The following is a 9,464-nucleotide window of genomic DNA, read 5'->3' on the forward strand; positions in this document are numbered from 1 at the left end:
TAATGCACTGTTTCAAAAAATTAACGGAGAGTACATTGATTTTTTTAACGAAAGAAGGTTCCATTCGTATAAATATTCCAAAGAAAATTAATGATATTTTGACCTAAAGTTTTTAGTTTAACATTTTCAAAACATAACTTTTCTTTTATTTCAACCTAGAAAACATTATATAATTTAAAATTTTATTAATACATTTTCTTGATAATTTATTTAACGAGGATTAAAAAGTAGCTAAACCGTTTCTTTATCACGGTTTCCTCTTAAAGACGTTTTCGATATCGTCTAAATGGAAGAAAGAGAATACTTTAACTAGGGGAAAAAAGCTTATTGATCTTAGTTTGTGTGTGACTCATGACAATATTTGCTAGAGCTTTAGTATTTTTGAAAATACAGTTTTATAAGTGGGCAGAATTCAAAATAATGAACGCGTTAACGTGAACCGGATACGTCGCATTGGACTGTTAAAATATGGAGCGCTTTAACAGATTCCTATGAAAGGGAAGCGGCTCGCCCATGCTAAGGTAATATTATGTTGGAATCAAAGGTGGAAAATTGAGCGGGGACTCACTTAGCACACACGGCAAAAAATATGGGAAGCTGCCCGTAGCAAGGACTTACGTCTAAATAACTTAAAGAACGTTAAATTTTTTTCAAGTTCCTATTATCTTTGAACTAAAATAATTACGGTCCAAGATCGTAGTTTTAATTCTTTCCATATTTGTACTAATTTTATCAAGATTTCTATCAACGTATAAAAGTATATATCTTAATTGACTGCACCAAATAGGCAATACTGATAACATTGCGATCTCGAAGTTAAAAATCCCAGATTAATTTATATAAAATGAATGATAATTTTCAATGATCTAATGGTTTCGAAAAGGTTACCACTTTCTACTTATTAAACCCATTTGTTTTCATTATCAAAACCAACTGGCAATTTGGACTTTAAAAACATTTAAACCTTAGCCCACAGTAATCGTTTTAATAAAATCACCGAATTCTACAAACATGTTTTTAAAATTTATGTCAGTTCCATGTGGCAGCATTTTCAAAGCTTAACTATAAAACGACCACAAAGTTTTAGGTGAACTTCAGATTTAGGCTTGAGGTCTTAAAGTGCTCTTTGCTTCAACATGATAGAAAGCACGTGCATGGAACTGTACCACGTTTGAAAACCAGCGCATGATATTATATTCGGAGAGTCGTTGTTCTACGTTTGGATGTCAGACATTTTTAGCCGAAGAACTCCAGTCGATTTATTGGGTACTTACAGCCTTAGTTGCGAGAAAGGTTCCAGACGGCTTTCTCAGAACGTTGCCATTAATGGCATTTTAAAATGTGGTCCATCCATCCCAGAGCCCCTAGGTGTATTCCGAGATTTGGGCAAACGATCCGATGGTATGTCTTTTGTTCCCTAAACCAACGAAAAGGCTTTGCTTTTAAATTTTATCTGCATTGACTCTTTTGATTCCTTGTTTCGGCTTTAAACGCCACAGCTATTTTCTGTGCAGCTACCAAAGGCGGAAATGAAGAGAAAAGCAAAATACTCAGCTCTTGAGGATCGACTTTGGTTAAAAAATCTCGCCACTGAAAGCCTAGAAGACTCGCTTGGAGATCATAGTTTACCCTAGTACATGCCATTGGTCGTAGAATACGGAACGCAACTTTTGGTTGCCATGGCAAAACGAAAGCCCAGCGCAACTTTTCCCTTTGGGAATTTTGAAGTTAAAGGCATAGGTTATTTTCTGCCTGTCCCCCTTTAAATTAACTTAGTAGAGCACAAATACCCTGGTGGTAGGCCAACCGCTGAACATGTTGTTCTAATTTAAAGGGGGACCGGCAGAAGAAAACCTAGGCCTTGAAGTTAAAGTCTACTTATTCACCGAGTGTAAGCAAAATCAGAGGGTTACACCTCGGGTCGTCTCCTTGTCAGTGCACCTCGGAAGTGGGCCATTGGTATTAAACAATTTCCATCCGGGTATTTCCTTCAAGGATTCTCTTTACCGCTTGTATAACTGTTTTTGATTTTTTAGTTATTTAGATTAACTTATGAAAAATAACAAAAGACCTTTGTTGACTAACGTTTAATAATACCCACTGTTTTTAACTGTCGCGGACGAATGAAGTAGCTGAAGCTACTAGATTCTGAACCTAAATTGTTTTGTTTGAAACGTTTATGTGACATTGAATGATCTTCAATTGGAATTAAAAAAGCCACGCGATAAATGCAAAATAAAAGCAGAAAACTTGCAAATAGTGTTGTGCAACAAAATTGGATGATAAGTTTTCCACAACCTTTATTACTCATAGCTAAAGGATTAATTAAAATGTTATCTTTTCTTTTGGGTTTCATTTAATATTATTCATGTTTTCCAGTTTAGTTAACTAATATTTGTTTTATTTCCAGAATTCGAAAGAGGTTGCTAAAAATGAAAAAATAATTGCCAAATGCAAAGAAGTTCAGGTAGACTCCTTTTAAATTTGCTTATACTCAAACGTATTAATTTATTCAATGATTATAAATAAAAGGTTTTTACTTTAAAGCCAAACTTTTCATTTGAGATAATTTATATATTTTACAAATTTATTTTAAATAATAGAAATGAACCTAAAAAGATATTAAGAAACGGAATAAGTGTATAAAATTAATTGTAATTGTTATATATCGAACAATCTAAAAGCACGACTACAACTAGCCGGGAGTAGTGGCGTACTCTTGTAATCCCAAGCGTCTGGGAGGCAGAGTTTGTGGATAGACGTGTGAGGAGGACCACCAATCCTCCAACGGATGGTCGGAATACTTCTGCCCCGGGTGTCCCCACCCTTGTCCCTTCGTATCCTGCCGTTTGCGTGGCCGTTACACATATCTCGCCCTGATTAATCAGATCTTCGCTGGGCTCGCGGTTTTCTCAGATTCAATCAGCCCTTCTTACTTCCTTCTTTGAATAAAAAAAGAATAATATTAGAAGGAGGAAGCATAAAACAAAGATAAGGAACAAGATAAGAACTATTTTTAAGCAGCGCACGTTTTAGAAAACTACTTTACATATCATAAATTGGGAATCAGCAGAAGTCTTATGTAAACGGTTTTTAAAGAGATGGTATAAGGAACTTAGATAAGGGGGTAGGAGAAATTTAAATCAAAACAAATAAAACATCTTTAAAGAAATTTCAACGGTTTAGTAATAGTATTGTATAATTATTAAATTTTCCTTCAAAAATTTCGCAATTGTGTTTTGATACAATAAGTATAAAGTCAATGATGAAGGACCTCAGTCAGACAGCTCCCGATTCTATTTCATTAACTCGTGTAAGCCATGGTGTGTCAGAGTGTGCAATAACTGGTGGCTTTACCGGGAAGTCGGGGTCCGGCTCTTGTAATCCATAACGGCGTTGGCGCACTGGGAGATGTTAGCTCTGGTCACATGGTCCTATCTCCACCTCCGACTTCGGTTAGTTAGGGGCTGGATACTGGGCTTCGACTCAGGCTAACGGAGAGGGTCCCTGCAAACTGGTCACCTCGGTGGATTGGGTAGCCTGCTTTGGGGCAGTGAGCTCCGTATGAGGGCATGGCGGTCCTGTTTCCCCGGCCTTTTGGACTCCCACCGGGATATCCGGTGCCAGCTCTGCCGGGTTACTTGGACTGCTGTGTGCTCATCGTTCCCCTTGAGGAGCCCTCTCCAAAGGGTTTGACTCTTTACCTACGTAGGTAGGGTGTCGGCTGGAGTTGCTAAAGCATCCATTCTTTATCCCACTGCTGTGTGCGAAATGGGGATTGGTCCACCCATTGCTGCACCTTCTGCTGGGTTGAGTGGCTTGCGTCAAAGGTGCGACCATCAGTAGTGCGGTACTGCTACCCATGCTGGATTTGACACCTGTCCGGCTGTGTGGACGCTGGCGTAGGGCACTATGATGATCGGCCTCCGGTGGTATGGTCTCTGTTGCTAGGTACCCCGGGCTATAAATTCTAACACACTGGTGTAGCAGATACTTTTATACAATACAGGATAGTTTCATTACTAAAACTTTATAAAAATAATTTTCGTTTATACATATTTCAAAGTAATTTTAATTTAGAATTGTTTAGTAAACTAAGAATAACTCTATATAAAAAACAATAATGAAATGTATGCAGCAATCACCCTATCAAACATCATAACGCAAAAATTGAGAACGAAACCGTTTATAAATCCATTTTTCCAGTCTTTAACATTTTATGCCCCAACCACTTGCAATATCAAAATATTTTCTATTAGTCAACATTTTGGTGACTCTTACTTGGCATTTCTCTAGCGTAGAAAGATCACTAATGATCAAATGTTAACGATAATATACCAATCTTTGAAGCCATTAGTTTTATTTACATTAAATGATAAATTTAAAGCTATTTCAGTTTATTATAAAAATCAGGAAATATTAATGGAGTTTGAGATTTTCCTTTTTGTCAATCATTCGTATGAATAATTTATTTCTATTCAACTTAATAATTTAATTCATTAGTGACGCATACAGTAACGGTCAATAAGCTAGAATATATTGAAAAAATAATGAAATGAATTATTAAATTATAAATCGTTAATAGGAATTGTTGCTCTTTCTTTTATTAATACTTTTTTATACTTTTTATTTTTAGGCAGATAAAGACTTCAAAAATGTAAGACGTTAAAGAAATCTTAACTCTAAAAATAAATAATTTTTATTTTATTTTAGGGATACTGGTGCACACTAGATTTTACGAATTAGTGCTAAACATGTTAATTTTAAGTTTATTTTTAACCATATATTTCTGCATAGTCATTTTTAGCTCAAAATAAAAAAACAGTTATCATTACTGTGACCACCACGAAAAAGTGCTGTATTGAACCTTTTTTGAGCTTTCGCTTCACCATTTCATTTTCGTCTCTATGATAATTGGAAAAATAATTGACCAATCGAAGAAAATACAAAATTTCTAAAAACTGTCCTTTAAGATTTCATCATGTGCCTTTGACGAAACAATGTGGTAGATAACAATAATTCGTTTTAATCTTTTTTTTACTCCAAAGAGAACTAATTTAGGTCCCCGAGTAAGACAAATTGTGCGAATTGTTTTATTAATGTTAATTGTAGTTCAAGAGCACTTTAAATAAAATAGGTATACGTGTTAATCAAAAACCGGAGTTCTTGATGAATTGGTTAAAGGAAAAGTCCAGGTTTGGTAAAACTTGGGTCTATTTGAAAGATCATGTTTAAATAAACTCAAAAATATCAGTCGTAAAATTGTATCTTTTTTTAATGACGAGAAATTAATTTTTAAATGAGCGAAATTTACCGCCAAGCGATCTGCCATTTTTTGTTTCGGGGTGACGTTTTAGGACTTTAATCACGCGCTGTTCGCGCTATAACAGGCTTTAACAGCACTCTGTTCCCCGCGCGCGCTTGCTCCGCGTGCGGTCTGCGGAGGGAAGGCGAAAGAAAATGGCAGCTCGCTTGGCGGTAAATTTCGCTCGTTTAAAAATTAATTTGTCGTCATTAAAAAAAAGATTCAATTTTGCAACTGATATTTTTTAGTATATTTAAACATGATCTTTCAAATAGACCCAAGTTTTACCCAACCTGGACTTCTCCTTTAAATAGAAAAATATTTAAATGCCAGACCTCATTAGTATTTGTGGGCGCTATTTGAAAGTTAATCGTATTTAAGATGCGGAGAAACAAATAAAAGGATGTGTGTTACAAATAATTTTACTTTTACAACCTTAGATGACACGATTATCTAAGCTTTCGCAGACCATTTTACTGCAGTACTCTTTAAGAAAAGGATTTTAAGAGTCTGAACTATTAGGTGTTTTTATTGAAAAAAACCAGTCTAAAATTATAAAAAGTCTAAGGACATTCTTTCCATCGAGCTTAAATATTCTTATTGAAAAAATTGAAATAAACTGGGCGCTTTAAAACAAATAGGAATAGGCTACTATTCAATAACAAATTAATAACACATTATTAAATTCTTAAAAACCTGATTCTCCAATGTTAATATTTAAATACTTTTCTTCCTAACTAACACTAGATTAATTTTATATTGCTCATGTATGAAATCATATTACTTTTTATTTTTTTAAGTTGCAATACGGAAGACCACAGAAAACATGAAAACCAAGTTAAATGAATTAAAAATAATATATTTGTATTGTTTGAAATAAAATTAAATGCAAAATAATTTCATTGATAGTATTTGAAATTAGGTAACAATAAAAAATAATAAATAATAAATATAACATATTATATAATATTGTTGTGCAAATGCTTGTCTAATACATAGTGGCATTTAAACATTTTTTAAATGCTTTATTATAGACTTAATGACATAAAAAATACAAATATTATATCCGGATGAAATTCTATATTTTACAATGTAAACATTTTTCAGTATTTCATGACTAGTCATCACGCTCTGATTCGTTTGTGATTCGCGCACCTTTATTATGTTAGTGTTTGATTAAGATTGAATAACAAAAATTTTTGGCACATTTGTGTAATGCTTAAAATGGTTTTCTTACAGTGCCGAAAAAGCTATAGCCTCGTTTTTTGGGTGACCTAATTTCTTAAAAAGTATTTCTTAGCATTTGGGTCAGTTATTGCCAAAAAAAAGTGTTTTTACTAAGTAGTTACTCTACATGATGGCTCGATTTGCTCTGACCAGGCATTTTTATGCGACGCCTGTTATGAGCCAGGAATAATAACGTCAACGTATCATCGATGCTTTCAAATAGTCACTCCCGACAAGATAGTAGTGTTATAAATGAGAGAACGCTCTATGAGGCACCTAATGAGGCACCGGGCACCGTGCCTCATAGAAATAACATGGGGCACTATTTGACGGTGTCTAGAAAAAAAGTACCGGCTCAACATCGACGCGTTTGAGGCAACTAATGAGGCACCGGGACACCGGCACCGTGCCTCATAGAAATAACATGGGGCACTATTTGACGGTGTCTAAAATAAAAGGACCGGCTCAATATCGAGGCGTTCGCCGACCGTAAATCCCCATAGAATTAACATGAAGTATTATTTTAACGGTATCTCACGAGCACCATGCCGCATAGAATTAACACGGGGAATTATATTGACGGTATTTAATGCGTTCATCGGTCGTAATTGTACTGCGAGAAAGCTGTGAGTACCGTATCTCATAGAAAATACATGGAGACGAGGATTTGAATATTGACCGTGAATTGTTTAAACGCGTATTGCGTGGATATACCCTTAATTTACAAAGCCGGCTTAATCTGCTGTTTCGAACGTGGTGGTATAATCCTAATTGTTTAAGGCGTGGTACAAAGTACAACAAAGTTTACTATAAAAGCCAGAATTTTCCTTTAAAATATCATTCTGAATTAGGATCCCTGGGTCTCTTACACCTTAGAATTCGAATACTCAGAAGATGTAAGTATAAACCTTTCCATATTAAATTACTTTAAGTTATTTCTAACTATTTCGATACCCCTTTAGGAACGTCGGTAAGGTTTTCCCTATTTCTACTACGAAGGGGTATTGGTAACCCCAGACTGTCATATTCACGTCGGTACTTTCGATGGTAGTGCTGGAATTGAGTTGACGGAAAGCCAGTTCAAGCAACTACGGAGAGCGAGCGGTCAAATTACTACGTTCTTGAAAGACGATTCGATCCCAAATTCTACGTGGTTCTTTGAAGAATCAGAAACGAGACGAGTCGAGCTATGCATTTTCCAAACGCGGAAGGGAGTGGACGTGAGAGAAGTAATCCTTGGAACTGGGACCAACTACGGAAAGCGCATCTTAACCAAACAGGGCTTTACTGTCACGCAACACCCCTGGAAGACGTTGATGGATAATACGTTTTATACGTTTTGAACTTGAATAAAATTAAAAACCATAATCTAAGATACCCTTTAAAGTTAAATTCCTTTAGAGTTTATCAGTAAAACCACTTACTTTAAGTATTTATAAATCCGTTCGGTCTAATAGTAGATTACGCACCTATAATCCATGATGTTTTCATTTAAATTCAAATTATAACGAATTGAAAGTTTGAAGAAAATATTAATTTAGTTTGTAAATGAAATCCTTTTATAGTACTTTGAAGGACTCTTTATACGTTTTGAACTTGAATAAAATTAAAAACAATAATCTAAGATACCCTTTAAAGTTAAATTCCTTTAGAGTTTATCAGTAAAACCACTTACTTTAAGTATGTTTTAATCCGTTCGGTCTAATAGTAGATTACGCACCTATAATCCATGATGTTTTCATTTAAATTCAAATTATAACGAATTGAAAGTTTGAAGAAAATGTTAATTTAGTTTGTAAATGAAATCCTTTTATAGTACTTTGAGAGGCTCTTAATAAGTTTTGAACTTCCAAAAAAATTTATGTACTAAGTTACGTTTAAAAGAACCTTTTGTAACAATTCCAATATGTAAATATAGGTATAAGGATTGAAAAAATACTTAAAGAAACTCAGCGTAAATTAGAATGGAAATCGGCTCCGGTAACGGTTTGGCAAATTTTAATTCCAATCTCCGGTTACTGTTTTTAAGCTCCGAGGTATCAAAAAGCAGGCTTTAATTTTCTATTTTTGTTTGAAAATAACCAAAACTATGCAGTTTTTTTTTAAAAGAATCTCACAAATTATACTAACTTTTAACAAAATATCCCCAACTTTTAACCAGGGATAAAAATGAAACTATTCAAAATATCTACAAAACTCAATTTTCGTAAATAGACAATAGTTTTAAAATTAAGTTGGCTTATGGCAAAAATTAGAATAATTTTGGAAATTCTGTTAAAAATTAGAAATTTTAATATTTTAATATTTTTATATTTTTTATTTTATTTTATTTTATATTTTATATTTTATTTTATTTCATATTTTATATAACAGGTCTTAAGCCAATTAATGACATACAATATTACCCCTTTACTTCTCTGCTCCCTTCCAACTATCTTGCAATATTTTCAATCCAATTGTATTTAGTTTTATATCTTTAACTTTATTTCTCAGTACAATTTCCCTTTGACAAGCTTCTTCTAACTTCAATTCCCACTTTTTTAAATGCTTTTCCATTTCGTCCAAATGCACTTTTATTTCTTGCATATCTAACCACGTCCTATTATACTATTTCACTCGAATTAATGGAAATCTATATGACTATAAGTAACAGAACACAATAAATATAAAACGTCCAGCAATGTTAAAAGTTAGGTCACCAGAAAGACCCTTTCCTCTTGTTGTTTCTATTTCAGTGGAAATGAAACTTGGACTTCAAGACGCGCGCGTCTTTTACGTTTATATGGATTATTCATGACGGTTCAATTTTGATTTTATAAATGGACACGTATAGTAGAGAGCTGTATCGAGAGTGTGGGGATAAAAAAAATTAATCTAGGTGAAAAAATTATTATAAATAAATACCGATTCAATATACGAACGAAACTTAATT

Source organism: Leiobunum rupestre, chromosome 1 (assembly GCF_980474605.1).
Source record: "Leiobunum rupestre chromosome 1, qqLeiRupe1.1.hap1, whole genome shotgun sequence".
NCBI lineage: Eukaryota > Metazoa > Arthropoda > Arachnida > Opiliones > Sclerosomatidae > Leiobunum > Leiobunum rupestre.